Raw genomic sequence first — 17695 nt, 5'->3', positions numbered from 1 at the left:
AAAGAGATTTACGTGGCCATGCTGTGAATAAAAGTTCATGCAAATGCTGTGATATGTGGGTGCATTTGTTTGTTCTTCACTCAGTACATTTTTTGTTAATGGCCAGTTTGCAGCTTCCTGTCTACTTAAATGAAATATTGAATTTCTATAAGTTTCATGGACACTAGCTATGGGGCAGAGGAGAGAAATGATATTATTTCTCCCGTTTGAGAAAAAGTTCAGCTGTGGTGAATACAAACCACTCTGTGGAGTCCATGGCACTGGGGAAAGCTCCAAGCAGATCTTTGCACTTTATTATACATGAGGGAAAGGGGAGGGAGGCATCCTTAGCTCTGATGCTGAGAAAACAACTTGGATTTTTCTTTACTGCACTTGGGGTTTGGGGTTATTTTTTTTGACATGGACTTACTTTGTGTTTATTCACATGCAATTTCTTTTTCGGGGTTTGCTGTAGACTAGTTTGTTCCCCTTGGGAGCAAGGGAAAAAGAGGCTGAAAAGTCCATGTTGGTGTTGAGTTCATCAAAGCATTTTAGTTTTCACATAAGCCCACTGTTAACTATCAAAACCTCAGTATCAGTCATGTTAAATATCAATGGATGATGTAAGACTTGGAATTAGGATTTTTAAAGAGCAAAATTGGAGGTGGGGGAATTTCTCTGCATACCACCCATCCTAGTAGGCTGCTGGGCTGTGACAATACCACCAGTAGACACATTTGAAATATATTAATGTAAAAGCAGTGACATCAGATTACATTTTCAGCCCTCTGCACTGTGTCAGTCACAAAGTGAAATACAGAAATTGTCTTGGTGGCTGAGACCATGATGCACTTGACTGCACTGAAATACAGCAATGTGCTCAATTACACTTAGCCTTGTTCTTAATAAGGTACCCTTAAGTGCTTGTCTTGAAGTGTAGAGCTTCACTGGGAAGGTTAAAAGGTGTCTTAATCCTCCTGAGTGATGTTCCCACCCCAACATAAATCCATATGTTTTACATGTAAGTGATGTAACCATTAGAATCTTGCAGGAAAGGTGGATGACAAATTCTTTACCCCTAGTAATGAATGACATTTTAAAAGAAAACTGAGCCCTGCTCATGGAATGTTATTGGGGATTTGCCTCTGAGGAGGGTGTCAGGCTTGTGTGTGTGGGGAGTCAAAAACATCAGTAAGATTTTGCCAGGTGTGTGTGAAAATTGATGATAGAATATGATAAAATATGCAACTATGTTTGCATTATGTCTGAGCTCTGGAGTGGATGTGGATGTCACTCAGGTTGCTTTAGACTTAGTCATGAAATTATCCACTGATTTATTTTAGGAATTGCAGGATTTTTTTTTTTAATTTAACTAGAGAGTAGAATTAAAGGGATTATCTGAAAAAGAAAAATACTGATACATTATTTTAGAGGCATCACTAAAGTTTAGGGCACACTTCCATTATATCCCATTAGCTAAATTAACTATAAGTTTAGCTAATGGGATATAATGGAAATGTGCCCTAAACTATGGAATATGTTCATTCCCACTCCTTTCTACAGGGATCTGTTATAAAAATCAGTATAGGTGCCTATCAAGAAAACCAGCCTACATGGGACTGGTGTTTGTGCAGCTCTGCTCACTACAGCTGTAGGAAACAGAAGCTTCTCTTCCATAGATGTCACCCATGCTTAAAGACTTCCACTCTGTCAATCTTACTAAGAAGTGCCTTTCACCACTGAGCTATTTCACTTAATCTTGAAACTCCAATAATACATTTTGAAAAACAGTTTTCAAAATGTCTACTCATAAAAAGTCCTAGTGCTGAAAAATTGACAGTGTTTCTGTTTTCAGGTAGAAAATTCAACCTAAGAGTTTTTCTAATTAGATTTTCTAATTAGAAAATTTTCTCACACAAATTATAAGGAGAGTAGTGTTCTCACTAGTTCAATATAAAATTTCCAGACTCCTAGTGAGATCAGCACTACAATATTATGTAAGTGACAAATCAAGTAAATTCTTAGTTGTGTGTGTCTGTGCAGTTTATGCAGGATGATTCACAGCACTGTGCAGCAAAGCCAAGATGAATAGCAGGACTTCTGCTGAGGGCCTGAAGCTGGGAGAGTTAGGAGGGTATGGTTAGGGTTTACAGGAGAGGAAAACTATGATCTCAGTCTGCTCTTCATAACATAATGGATCAATATGAGCAGTATCAGAAGAAAAAGAAATGGTCTTATCTCAGTATTTTATGCTAATTTAGGCTGGATGTGCTGCAGTATTATTTTGGCACTGTGCTGGTGGTGTGTCTGCTGTCTCCAGGGGCCCTCATCCAAAGCAGAGGAAAGTCTCCTGCTGTGCCAATACTGTAAAATAAATAACATTCTCAGAAGATTAATACAGAGCTGGAGCACAGAGTGTTACTAGTGTCATAAAACAGACAGTAAAAGGGTTGCTTTCTAAAAGGCAACACTAAGGAAATGACTGATCCCAGGGAAGGATAAGTTTGTTGATCTGGAAACATCATTTGAGAATGAAATGATGAGCAAGTGTCCAAAAGTTGGGAAGTTATGAAGGGACATGTGTCCAAAAGTGCAGATCTGTAGCTGAACTTCTTCCAAGTACATTTAACCTTGTTTGGTCTGGAAATCTCATGAATCTGAACTGTGTTTTGAATTTACATTTATCAGTATTGGTGTTGCTTAGTCTGGATGGGATATTGTATAAATGCTATTGGGAAAGTTTTTTCCCCTATATTGATACTCTAATTTTTAGCTGAAATTTGTAACATAAATAGTGGGTTAATTACTTAAGAAAAAAGAGTGAAAGAGAGTAAAAGGCAAGCCCCAAAAGAGTGAAAAGTGTGTATTGTGGGCTGACAACTAAATTTCTGTCTGGTTTTCTTGTCAGCTACATTTTGCTTCCGATTCCCAAACTGCAGTGAAATGAGACTTATGTCTCTCTTCATCCTTCTCCACCAGCCCTCGTAAATCAGAGAGCAATCAGCAGTTCCAAACTGCTTACTGTGTGCCTACAGATATTGGAAGTGTTGCTTAACAAGAAGTCAAACAGCTAATCATAGTCATACACACTGGAAGTAATTTATGGATGTGCCAGGGGTTCTGCCACATGCTCCACCAGCTGGATCCTGCTGTGGAGGATCAGGGGACTGTCAGGGTGAGCTGCTGCCCCCACCCAGCCTAAGCCCCCCACTTTCCTTTGCAGGGGCTGGAGGTGTACACATATGCACTGGCTCCATTCAAAGTATGATTGGAGCTGTTAGAAGCTGCTACCCAGCAGCTGAGTATATTCCTGTTTAATTAAAATTCTGGAACAGCTCCAAAGAAAAGAAATAACTGTCATGGATGGAGAGAAGAACTGGCCCTTGGATGTCCTTCTTCATATCAGCCAAAACATGAACATCTCGGGAACATAAACGAAATTTCATCATCTTCCAATCATTAGTAGGTACTCCTGACACAGGAATGAATTGTTGCTTAAGGCAAAAATGATTGTTTGGAATATTGAGAATTTTAAGGACATTTCTTATCTAGACCAAGGCAAAGGCAGATTTTCAGAGCGAGAGAGAGAGAGACATATGCACAGGCATACTGGGAGCAAGGAGAGAGCACCTTGGTCCCTTTGTGAGTCTCATGCAGATTTGGGTCAGTGAGTGATTTCCCTTAAGAAGGATTTGACAAGGTTTTTTGGTTAGTTTTTTTCCCCCTATTATCCAGTTTTAAATTTGCTGCTTAGAGCACAGTATGCTTTAATTGATCATTGTATTAGGATGATGGCTTTACCCTAGAACTGTTTCTCAGCTTTCTGTTTATTGGATTGTCTGTGCTTCAGGAGGAAACAGAATCCCCAAATCTCATTTTGGGTCCCATTCACTAGGTGCTCTTTTTGTCACCATCTTTCTCAACATGAGCCCAACAAATAAATCCTGTTCCTTCCAATCTTCAAGGATGACAAACCTCCTTTATTTTTTGAATCACAAATGCCTGCTTTCTGCAGCTGAAGCAGAAGTTAAATGGGAATCCCCCTCTGTATTTAGTGTGCATTTGGCACAATGCCCATGTTATTCCTTTAAAATAATTTCTACCTTTTAAAAGCCAAGGTTTAAAGTCTAGCCTTGATCAAATCAATAGAATTTTTGCACAGGGTAGTGGGGCTACTGATATCAACCCCATGGTCCCAGAAGGTACATTTTTATTGTTTATTTTTATCTATGAGCATCAGATTGCCTCTTATCTTTGATCTCTTCACTACTGTCTCCTTAACAGTCCTTTCAGTAATGGAAAATAGACATAAGGTGTTCAGTCAGTCACCAGAGGTGGAAATAGAGCTCATTGAATCCATCTTATTTTAATTTCTTCTTTTTAGGCTTAAAGGGTTTTTTATCAGTGTGCATAACTGAGAAAGGTTCTCTTAAATATTTCAGGTTTTTTCCCTAGTTCTGAGTGCCAACTTTTTCATAAGAGAAGCCATTTTAATTTTCTCTGTTTAAGGTTTAAATCTACCAATCTTCTGCTTTTCCTGTTTCTTTTCATAACTAATTATTTACAGAAAAAAGCCCTTTTTTTTCATTCTCCAATCCATTTAACTAGTCATGTATGAATAAAAGTGGTGCTGTTTAATATCACAAGAACATAAATAGAAAATCCTGAGGTCAAAACCAAGATTTCACACCTGAAGATCCAGCAGATAGGGAGAAATGTCCATGATCTTCATTATAAAGTACCAACACAGTCAACTGCTCTGTTACAGGGAAGGTATGTTTTATTGTGGGCAGATGGAGACCTTAGAAGGTCACTCTTTTATGGCACCCTATTTGAAGATGTTGGCTGGGTAGCAGAATGAAATCAAGTCTTTTCTTTCTTCTGAGTACTAGAGAATATCTTTATTCCCCTTTATGATTTTTTAATCAGGAGTATCAAGCTGTTAATAAGCTCAGCACAAAAATCCTGACCAAGAACTTTATTCCTCCTTCCCCTGCCCTACTGTGTTCTGGTCTTAGTTCTTCATTCATATTTCATTGGGTGTTATTTTGACCCTCCAGGATCAAGCCAGTTATTTGTGCCTCAGGCAGTAAAACCCACTGAGCACTGCATCTTCATGTAACACTGGCTGCTATGAAGGAAGGGTTAAACAGTGGAAATAATCCATATTTGATATCAGCACAGTTCAAACAGAGTGGGTGTCAGTGATGGTGACTGAACAGAGGGTCCACAGCAAGCTCCTGTGCAGCCCATGTCCTGTCTCTAAGGCAGTCTGAGTATCAGGACAGGTTTATGGGATGCCTGCCAGTCCTGCAGTGAGGACAGCCAGCACATCAAAGCAAAGGCATTGATTTGGGCTTTTTTTTAAAGTGAGGCAAACATTCAAAGCTCAGTTACATGAATTACCTCAGAGGAGCATGGGACAAGTAAACAGAGTACAAAGAGATGAACCTAGAAAACAAATCACAGTAAACTCTTTCACCTTTAATATTTTCACCTTACAGCTTGATCAGTTACAACTTTCTTGTATCAGGTTTTCTCTTTTAATTGCACTTCCCCCTAAATATTTTGAGGTTTGTTCCTCAATTAATTTCACACTTTTCTATTTCTTTTTTTTTTAATTCTCATTTTCTGTCTTTATTCAGATCTAAAAAACATAAGTTATGATTACCTGCATAGCTGCTGGGTGTGACAGGGACTTAAATTAGCAATGAGTTAATAAAGGAAGCTTAAAAACACTTGTGGGATGCAAACTGTTGTAGCAATGAGGGAATCATATGTGGTCTGTCTCATATCAGCCTCTGTTTTGCCCATGTATGTTGTTCAGGAAACTACTCCAGTATCAGAAGTTCTATTTATTGTGATATTTTTTTTGTCTCTTTCAAGCTAAAGGGCTTCTGGGAGCAAAATGTAGGAGAGGAAGAAGCAGGAGAAAAAGGATTTCATTGCAGACATCCTCACATGTAACATTTCCATTCCATATTCTTAAAGAACATATAAATTACAATCTCTGCAAGGTTTCTTTATGAAAAAAATCATCCTAAACTTCATGTAGTTAAGCTTTTAAAAAGCATTGTGAGCTTTTATCAGCTCTTGAATTTGGTACCTACATGCTAGCAAAAATCTAGTGTGTAATTGTTCTCCAGGCTCCCTCTTGTCCCTGCACAGCCTTGGTAGTTGAATTTGACCCAGAAACCAGCATTGTCCTGTTACCAAGCTCTCCAGAATGTAAAGCAAGCAGAATAACTCTCAAGCAATTATAATCTAAAAAATTTTTGCTAAATGTCAGCATGGTTTTTAATAAACCCAATAGTTTGATGTGATTTTCCATACTTGCAGGCCTCAGCTATTTGGTGTGGTAGTAAACATCCCCAAATCTGGTGTCTTTGATTTGCTTCAGCAGTGATGAAACATGGAAAACAAAATAAAGGAACATAAACCTTGTCTGAAATTTATTTGGAGTCCATGTGTGAAGCATACCTGGCTTTTCATACTTATCATAGCACCTGACAGAAGTGACACATTCCACCTTAGCCACGTCTAGTTTATCTTGTCAGTGTCTGAAACAGACAGAGGAAGCCTTTCAAAATTGTACTTCATAAAATTGCAATCAGACTGATAAATCTGTTTGTTTTTCCTTTAAAGGTGCCCTGGTTTTCATAGCAGAGACAGCTTGCATGGATGCTGATGAATGGTTGGTCTCCCATCACAGACCTTTAAGGACACTTTGCCAAGAAACTGATTTTGTGAATTCCTCAGCTTCTTCTTTTATTTTTTTCCCAGCACCTGAAAACTTGCAAGTGGCCAGGCTTGAAAGATGCCTTGGAAATTTTACGAAGGCTCTTACTTTGGTAGCTAAAAATGACCTTGAAGAATGAATAATACTGTGTAGGGGTTGATGACATAAATCTGTTAAAATGTGCCTGATGTACAGTTTCACATGCAAGAATGTTATAGCCATATTCCTGTACTAACAGTGACATTGAACAGACTGTAGCAGATATTAAATCTAAAAATATCATATTAAAAAAAGAACCCCCAAAAGGATTTGAATTATTTTTATCAAGAAAATGCTTCTGGCAAGAGAATATAAATTTAATGAAAAATAAAAACAGCGGTCTTAAGGTATATTGGCACGTATTTTCTAATTCACATAATTCTAGTGGTTGTTACTGAGAGTGTAGGTATTTGCCCCAGAAATGGAACAGTCTGCTCTTTCTGTACTGTAATGCAATGAAAAAACATTACTGTTTGTAATGAAAAACAATAACAAGCTACAGTTAAAATGAATACAAGCCCAGTTGAAGAATTAGGTCCATCCTTTGTCTTAAACGTATCTGTGGAAATCTGTCCATTGCTAGTGATCTTGGATGTAGATATTTAGAACACAGAGATTAATGCCTTCATAACCCAATAAAGGAAAAATAAATCATGAGGAGATTGGTGAAGTAAGGTTTATATACTTTACTGAACTGGCAAGAAATGAACAGAAGTTGCTGTCCTTACCCAGGGAAAATTCATATCCTACTATTTTGCTTTTGTGAAAATAACTGAATAATTAGATTTACAGTGGAGCAATTTTTTGGACAGTTTCTGGCTAAGAGGTCTCAACAGTAGCTCACCCTGTGTTTAATCACAGGCAAGTAAGTTGACATTTTTGCTGTATATTGGCAACGAGTCTCTATCAAACATTCTTTTACCCCAGTGTGTTTTCCTTTGCTTTTAGCAAAATTTTGGAGAGTCTGATGAGAGGTAGAGAAGTATCCTAGACATCCTAAAAATAAAGTGCTGTGTTCCAGGTCGCATTTTATGCTGCACAGATGAGCCAGCATGCTCCCATTACCAGCCTCATCCCTGTCACCAGCTCCCACATCTGTCAAAGTTATAGGCCTTTGTGGTGCACAACACTGGAGAAGCCTCCAACTGCAATTTTAAAAATAAAATAAAATAAAATAAAATAAAATAAAATAAAATAAAATAAAATAAAATAAAATAAAATAAAATAAAATAAAATAAAATAAAATAAAATAAAATAAAATAAAATAAAATAAAATATCCTCAGCACAAACACACTATTTTAGTTTCTACATCTGACAGTTTGGTATTTTTTGCATCACTAAATTAGTTTGAAATGTTCATCACTATGCATGTTCTGAGAGAAGAAAAGCAAGTACTAAGAAGGATTTGTGACTCGGTAAACTTTCTATTTAAGGTGAAATGATTTAAACTGACCATAAAATACTGTGAAAACAACTCAGAAAAATAACTTATTTCTATTTAAGACTTGGCAAATATTAAGAGAACAAGAAATGGTACTAAAACGGATGCCGAGCTCTTCTGTAAAAAATAAAATTTAAAAAATAATTAAAAAATGACAAGACTAATTTATGTGAGACTTTGTAAGACCATTCTGCATCCCAGCCTTTCCCCAATTAGAACTTTGTGTGTCAAGTTTCAGCTTGAAGCACTTTAAAGGAAATCGTTCCTTAAATATGAGAATTGTATAATGAAGTGCTCATATCTTATTTAGGATTCTAAGTACAGTTTCATATGTGTCATTTTTTTAATAGAAGAAAGTATAATACAAAAAACCATTTGAGTGCAGAAAGAATGTACACATTCTATTAAAATTGCAGCAAGCTTTAAATCATGCTACTGTATCTATATCCCAGGAGATAGATTCCTACAATACAAAACCAACACTAACATTTTTGCTAATGGTTACTAGCCTGGCAAAAAGCTCTGTATGGTTTTATGGGAGGAGAAAGTAAAAAGCCATTTGTCCTATGGTTTTGTGAGAAGTAATAGTTCGTAAATTAAAAGGAAACTTAGCAATACCTCTTAAAAGATGTATTTGCATGGCTTGTGACAATTCACACACATTTTGGCCCTGTTTAAGATTTTCCAAGTGATTCAGGCTAGGTGGAGATGCTCCAATAATTTTGGGTTTAATTCCTTTTTTTTTTTAGACCTTGTTGGCTTTCCAACATCTGAACGTCTTCTCTCAATTACCTTGCTGAAACTTCATGGTTTTCCTCTGCAGGGCAGAGAAATAACATGAATTGTCTGACTACAAAGAAAAAAAAAATTAAAAAAAGAAAGTAAAACCCCCCAAACAAAACCACAATATATTTGGATTCTAAGACAGCAGGGTTTCCGAAGTGGAAACTCTTAATGAGCCAGTGTATTTATCATAGAAGTTAATGTTACTGAAGATGGAAAACAATTTGTCATAATCATGTTAACACAGAGCTTTTTGCCTAGTATTTTTTATTTTTTGCTATCCATTTGATCCCTATGCTTATATTAGAAGATAACATAAATATGATTAGCAATACTTTTATTTAGCCTAGAATTCTTAAGGGGTTTGTTGCAAGTAGCAGTGGATTGGGATCTTTTTCTAAACTTTGGAAAATTGCAGACACACTTGGAGCAAAGGGCTAAAAGTCTGCTGTAAAAATGTCTGGTTTAATTTTCAAAGTTCAAATATGAAAAAAGCAGGCAAACAGGATGAACAGTGAAAAATGCAGCTAACTAAATTGTTTCTTTGGTATAACTCTTAAAGAGTTATGAATGGTTCAGACAAACTAACCTTCTCTTCAACAATATAAATGTCTTCTCTACTGTCAGTTGCACAGTATGTGGAATAGCCCTGGATTTTTTGACATGACCTCTTTTGACATCTCTGAATCCTTACTTGCCTTTCCTATTTCTCATGTTTTAACCAACGTAAAATAGGCAATTATGTGATGATACAGTTACTTCAGACTGGAATTCAAAAACCAGATAGAAAACTCTTTTCATTTTTTCCTGAAGTGTGTCTAAAGACAGAGACATTCTCTGATACCTTCACTCATTTAAAGTACCAGATTACATAGTAGCTTTAATTCCACCTTGGAGTAATGTTGAATAGAGGATTTAAGTGGGGTTATAGTCAGTTTTATCTGATGCTTCTGTCTAACCTTGGTGAAATCCCCTTCTTCCCTAATCATTGCAAAAAGAGATAATTTATTGTAATCATAGGGAGGGGGAGAGAGAAATAAAAATAAACAGCAACATCTGTTCCTTACATCATTTTCTCAAAATTTCTTTATTATTCCACTTCCCTATTTGCTTCTCTTTCATCCTAAAGGAAATACAAGACCTCTATTCATTTCTTTCTATAATCTTATATTTTTGGATCCAAGAAAGAGAAATATATGTTGGCAAGGGGAAAAAACCCAATAGGGCTGTGGGGTGCTATGACAGAGAGACTGAAATACCACTTGTCATTTTTTCACTACATCACTGCAACCATCACAAGGGTAAAACTGCTACTTGTCATGTTTATCTAACATGTACCTAGAACACTGTAAAATCTCAATTTTGTGTCACTTCTTTGAATATCATGTCTCTTTAAGCGTTCTAGGAAATAAAAATTCAATTTATCTTGCCAAACTCTGTGCTCTCAGATACTTTGTGAGATCATTAGGATTATTCAGATTCAAATAGGATACTTGAGTCAAGAAGTAATATAGCTGACTTTTAAAACATCAGTTGCTTCAAGTCAAGGGGTTTCTTTTGGTCATCTCAGGGTTTTTTGTGTATCCCACATTTAATGATGCAATCTAAAATCTCAATAACCTCTGCCTCCATGTTCTTTGGCATTAGCTGATGGGACAACTTCTTTGTATGCAAAACCTGCATACAAAAAACTTTGGAGACATATTGAGTCTCCCACCTGTCAGTACTTTGTGTCATTATCTTGATCTAGACTGTGACCCCATTAAAAATGTCTTTTTGTCCACTATAGATCAATAGGGGAAAATAATTGTGGTGGGAGTTAGACAAACCCCATCCTTCAGCCTCGTGTTCTCTGCTCTCAGTAGAGGGCAGCAGCAGCTGCCAGTATAGTAGAGATTAACCATAAAGGACCTTTCTATAGATCTGCCAAATGTGCCAACCTGCCCGTGGGAAATCAGACACAATGCCCAGTCCTGCCTAGGTAAGGACTTCTGAATGCATTCCCACAGGGCACACCGTGTTTCAGTGACAGAATAAAAGCACAGGCTCCACCTGAGAGCTACTTTTGAGTGCTGGGCTTATAGGCACCCAGAGTGTTGGAGTTAGTAAAATAAGGTAGCAAGATTTTAAAATTGTACCTATATTAAATAATGTCCTAGTAAAGGTGTTTGCAGTGCTTTGGTTGAACAATACTGCACAATGTCCAGTCAGCATTATCACACTGGGACAATAATTTCTACCAACACTCTCAGGAACAGCAGGAGTCTTTCAGTATTGTCCTTCTTATGGCTTCACATTGGTAAAATTTCTTGAGAAAGTTTGGTTTGCTTCAGAGTTTCCATCTTTTTTTATAGTACTGATTAAACTCCACTGCAACCCCATATGTTTCAACACCACAGCTGTGAAATTAGAGAAGGATTTCCAGATGCAGGTTTAAATGGCTAGGAAACAAAAATGGACTAAGTCAATTATACTTTCCCATCAGGCCATCTTGGAGGCCTGCTACTGTTATCCACACCAGTAACATTCAGCAAACTACCCACTTAACTAGCTATAATTTTAAAATCTCCATCCCTGTGAGACTAGCTTTAAAGTTAACATGTGCCAAAGCACCAGGATTGAGTTCCAAAAGTAAATGAGAACTTCAGTAGGGAATATACCTCTATGCTTGATTTTGAATATGAAGATCAAATATCTCTGCTTCATCATTATCACAATGCCTTGGTGACAACTGACTTGGCAGTGCTTGCCCAGTCTGGAGGCACAGCCCATCCAGGTACCACAGCCAGCAGCTGGAGAGCAGGACTCCCCAGCTGGTACCTGGGCATCCCTCTGTGCCAGGCACTTGTAGCTATGGGAAATTGCCTTCCCATTGCTCTCCTCTTTCCCTTCATATATTTTAAAGAAGAAACACTGCTTTAGGAAAGCAAAGTTGCCATTTTTCTGGATAATACTGGGTTCCTAATTGTTTAAACATACACAGTCCTGCAGGTCTATGACCAATATAACTGACAGGCAAACTTGCACATATATATAACAAACTCACCAGGTTTTAGGTTAGAGTAAAGTGAGAAAAACTAATTGGCTGAAGGGTAGGCATAATAAATTCAGAGGAAAAAGTGTAGCTGATCCCATCATAAAACAATCAGAATGAAAATGTACTACATAATAAACTAAGTGTTACTGTTTTCTACAATCACTCAGGCCCTGCATTTTGATTGATTGCAGATTCTGAATTACTGAGAAAATGGCAGTTAATTACCCCTAACACCTTTGCAGGAACACCTTGGAGGGGTCTATGAAATTAGCACTCTGAATTCTGAGTTAAATATATCATTTTAGCTTAATGGAATTTAATAATATTGTAATTCAAATGTATGTTGAACAAAATTAATGGCTTTTAATACTGAAATACCTTTATTTGATCTGCCCCATATTTTATGCACACTGACATTTACTGATTTCTTCTGAAATAACCATCACTTCCAGAAACTGGAGGAGAAACTGGGGAATATGTATTTCAGGTAAGGTATTATTCCAGAACCAGTAGTCAGGACAGAGGTTTATCCTGATGCTTTGGCTGCCTTTTTCCATCCTGTCTTTTACTCTCTCAAGTTGGTTGTGTCTAGCTATGAGCCCAAAGGACTGAGCTGTGGTTTTCCATCAGAGCCCTTGGAGGATGGCAAGTGGTAGGAGTCCAGCAGGAGCCTCAAGCCTGTAGGTCACTCTGCCAGAGCTCTGCCACAGCCCCTCCAGCTCCCAGAGGCTTGGCTGGAAGAGCAGCCAGTGCAACCCTGTCATCTCACAGTTCTACCACTAACTAAACTGCTTTGTGATGAAACAGGGTAAGCTAGTCAGACTGTGAGTAGAAATCCCCTGGAGATTAAGAGAAGGAGGCAGTGGTAGATCCCATTCATCCCACAGCTGTATCTATGATGGGCTTGCAGTTGCAGCTAGCCATGGAAAGTTTTATGGAGATTTTTGAAAATTAAGAATATGCTGAAATGTCATTTTTTTGACAATCCTCCTGGGTGGCACCGGGCCACTGTACAGGTCACTGCAGCTGTAACACCCCAATCTCAGTTCTTCTTTGTCCAATTAAAACCCACATGTTATCCACTGAATTATGATCTGTTTGGACAGAGAGGTTTAAAAAAATTACATCTAATGTCTATTTACAATTTGATAGATTCTATGAAAATTAGAAATTAATAACTAGACATACAGAACAGATATGCCCAAGAATTATAATATATGTATGTTTAAATAACAAAAAAACTCAAGGCAGTCAAGTTGAACTTGACTAGCTCAATCACTGAACTAGATTTTACAGTTAGGAAAATCCATTTACACACTGAGGACAAAAATAAAAGTATGTTACAGTACAACCTCCAATCCTAATCAGAATTACACTCGCATGGTGCTGGAGGCTTTTCAAATTCAGGACATAATGCTTGGAGTCAACAATCTTTGAGGCTTTTTCAGCCTTCATGGTTTTATGATTCTTTGACTCCTGCTTACATTATAGCAGCAGAAGCTTCTCAGAGTCATCTCAAACCCAGATTAACATTATTCTTGAGTCCTATGTTGTCTTTACCCTTCTAAATTCAAGAATGATTTGTGAACCTTTAAAGTAAAATCTATTCCATGTCTGAAATATATGACCATGTAAAATATTGGCTGCAGCCTTGATTTAGGTCACAAATAATATTTTCAGTATGGGATCCATTCAAGGAAAAGATTATTAATTAATATAGAAATAAATAGTGTGTTCACCCTGCAAAATCTGTATACAACTCCCAGTCGAGACAATGGGACAGTATATGTAAGCATGCAAGCATAGGGGTTATTGCCAGACATAAACTAAAAAACCTGAAGTAGTAAAAAATATCACTGAGGACTTTAGGAGCATTTAGGAAAATTTATAAATGCAAACGACCACACAGAAGATTGACAAAATTGAAGATTACTCGGCTGAAGTGAAAGTGTCTCAGAAAGGTATTTTAAAAGGTATTTGCACAATGGATATCAGATGCAGAGGCTGTATTTTATAGGTGTTGACATCTGCAAAATATTGGGAAAAAAACCACGGGGAGGACCAAATATTAAATATAAATATATTTGATTTCATTGCAAGACTTTTTTCTTCTTATGCAGCATTTTGTTAGTGGAAGAAAATTTAGCATCTGTGTGTCTAAACTCACAGGATCACACCAAATCCTTTCTTTTCTTAATCTCCTTAAGTTTTACCAGTTCTAACAGTCTTGCCTATAAATAAGTAAATACTGTTCAAGAAAAAAAACTCTTTGAATAGAAGACTTAAGCAAGTCTTATCAATACTTTCACCTTGCATTGACTTCTAATTATACTACTTGGTTTTCTTCATATTTAACAGAATTGTATACATAGTATTATATGAAAGGCAGAACAAAAATAAGACAGCAAAAACTACTTAAATAGTGGTATAAAATATTAAGGGTCTGCTAACTGGGAAATTGAAATATATACTGTGGATGAAAATAGTTTTTCACTGGCATTTTTAATGTTGATTTAGAAATTGCATTGTGACAAAATTTGCACAGCTGGGAGCTGATTCTTCCCAGACACTTACTCAGCACAAGGAAAGGTTTTGATTTGAATACAGAGTGCATCATAACCAAGACCTGCTTGAAACTCCATGTCAGAGATCCCCATACTGCTCTGCCTCTGATTCCCCATGGGAACAGCCCCAGCCCAGAGCAGAGAAGCTGTCCCAGCTAGGTCAGTGATGGACATCTGTCCTGTGGACTGATCCTGCCCTGGGTCTGTCTGCTCCCTTCTGCTGCTTTTCCCTTTCCATCTGCCAGTCCAAGCCAATAACATTTTGTTCCACTCTTTATCCATCGCTTTGTTTTGCTGGGCTGCTCTCTCCACAGAAATCGTTCTTGAAGATTCTGTCCAAGTTTTTACTTTTCTCTCAAACAGTATGTCTATATTGCTCCCTGTAAGAATGGGAATTGTGCCCAGATGGAATAGAAACCTTAAAAGCAAAACACCAAAGAATTACATGGTTTTCTACTGCTTATGTCAAATCTTTGCTGTATGCTTTGTCCTTTGCAAATAATTTCCCTGAATTGTTTCTTGTTTCTTAAATTTAAGCATACTATATTCAAGTTAAAGGCTACCTTGCATGTCAGGTGAGGATACAAATGAAAATTTTGTAGCAAGAAATGAAGTACTCCTTAGCAAGCAATGAAAACATCAGTGAGCAGTTGGTAAAGCAATCAGGGTCCCAAACTGAAACATACAGCAAACACAGCGACCTTAGCCTTTCTCTTTTGATTTACAGCAGTGTTGGAAAGTAACTTAACTTAAATGCCATGGGGCTCCAAGAGCAGCTGAGTCAATGTATTGTTTAAATTGTCCTGGATGTTAATTAGATTAGCAAAATGATGTTGACACCTGCAGAGAGAAGTGGGTGTGCTCTTTGAAACTCTTTCTTCTGACCTTAAAATTCACTAGACATGAAATCCTATACTGGAGTAATAGGTGAGGTCCTCCTGAGTCCCAGAATCCTCATCAGAACATCTTATGAAGTAGCAAAGGATTTGTGTTATCTGGCTTTGGCAGTAACAGGCACCAGCATTCATGGACTGCTCAGTCCATGAACAGGCACAACAAGCAGGGAATGAACATCAGTCATACTGGGATATTGCTATATCAGGTCTCTTAGCAGGTGCTGATAATTTTTTATTGATGCAGTAGTATCCAATCAGAAATGTTCATTAGAAAAATTGAGTAGCTCTTACCCTTTTAACCTACCTACTGCTCATTACCAAAGTATCTGAGCATCTTTCATGTAAATTATGATAATTAGTAACATCTGTAGACAAGGAGTCCCTGCCACTCTGCCATCTGTCTAGGATGAAAAGCAAGATATATTTCAAATATATCTGTAATCTTTGTAATTCAGTATCCACAATTAGTTTGAAGTGCTCATATATACATTTATTTTGCAGAACTAGGGCTACAGAAAGGACAGAGCTTTGCTGAATCTGCACTTCTTATTGCCCCATGGGTTTCTCTAGAGACCTGGCAGGCCTGATCTTGTTTAATCTCTCAGAGGCTAAAATAACTCTACATGTCACTACTGCAATTTTAAAGCAGTCTGTCAAATAAAGTAAAATCTGTAAACCAATCCAGCATCTGGAACTTAGAACTTGCTAATTTTTTGTGGATAAAAAGTAAATGGAATTCTACATTGTGAAGGACCTCACAGAAACCTCCCAGCTAGTGCTGAGCTCACAGCGGACACAAGCAACGCAAACTCCCTGATGTCAGTGCACCAGTGTCTTTTCACTTGAGCCAAGCACTGGAAGAAAATTTGTTGATACTAAAACACCCAAAATTTGCAGAAAAGGAGATGATGTTATAAATTGTCCCAGCTCCTGGAGAGAGGCTGTGGTTCCAGAAAATTGTCTATTTCTTGCCAAGGCAAGAGCCTTGGTAATAAGCTGTACTGGCACTGACATTTCTTCCTTATGTATCTCAGGTGAGTTCTCTGCCTTTCAGACTCATGGATATTTTGGAGGGGAAAGGTGTTTTGGGTTGTTTTTTACTTGGGATGAGAACCAAAAAAACCCCCACAACTGTTAAAAGCTTCTGTTCTTCAAATGCAATAGGACAAGAAAATTTCTTGCTGCATTTTTGTGTTCCCTTGTGCTCACAATGCACTATGGAGTCCCTGTGTTCTCATGGGCATTACAAAAGGTTGTAACTTTATCCCTGTGGTGTTCATCAAACAGATTAAAATGGTGCAGTAAATCTCATTCCCACTTCTCATCCACAGGCTCTTTCATGCTTGTCTCTGACTCTCATTACTATCCTGAATGTCCTGAGACATCTATTTCCATAGAAGGCTCATTGATATTTTTTAACATGGGCCTAAGTTTAAGAACCTGCTAAAAAAAAATCTGTGCCCCTAATGTTGTCTTCTGAGAAGATTATCAAGTACAAAATACTGAAATGAGAAACAGTCACATCAATGCCATCAGGATCAGTTCCAGCAGCAAGAGAATAATGTTACTGTGCCAGGTTTAATTGCTATGAAGGCTGGGGATGACTTAGCTTTGGCACTTTCTCATCAAACCAGAATAGATCAGGCTATATCCACGCTGTGTCAGTCTGTTTCTATATCAGTGGAAAGATATCACTGCCATGAAAAATGAACACATTTCAGGGAACTCATTTCAATGGACTGAAAACACAAAGGTCATTTACAGTTAGTGCTGCCAAAAGGTGTGGTGACCTATTAAAATTAAACCACTGTTTCTGCACAGCCTTCAGTGCAACGGACATTATGCCAAATATACATACATAGGGAAAGGGCAATTTTTGCTACTGCTTTGATAAGTTTTGGGACAAATTCTGCACTTCCTGCACCAAAATCCTGTTGAAGTTCTTGCAATTTTGGGCCATATCAGAGAAAAAGAATTTGTAGAGATTGTTCACAAAATATTTAAAATTTAGAAGATACTCCATTTAGAAATAAAATGGAGCAGGAAGAATCAATAGGATTCAAGAATCAACCAGAAACTCAGGAGCTGCAAATGCCACAGTGACTTGTCCAGAGAAGGGCAACAAGGCTGGTGAAAGGTCTGGGACACAAGTCCTGTGAGGAGCAGCTGAGTGAGCTGCAGGTGTTCTGCCTGGAGAAGAGGAGGCTCAGGGGAGA

Source organism: Serinus canaria, chromosome 2 (genome assembly GCF_022539315.1).
Source record: "Serinus canaria isolate serCan28SL12 chromosome 2, serCan2020, whole genome shotgun sequence".
Lineage (NCBI taxonomy): Eukaryota > Metazoa > Chordata > Aves > Passeriformes > Fringillidae > Serinus > Serinus canaria.
The sequence above is the reverse complement of the archived record's forward strand: the minus strand, read 5'-3'. Positions refer to the sequence as shown.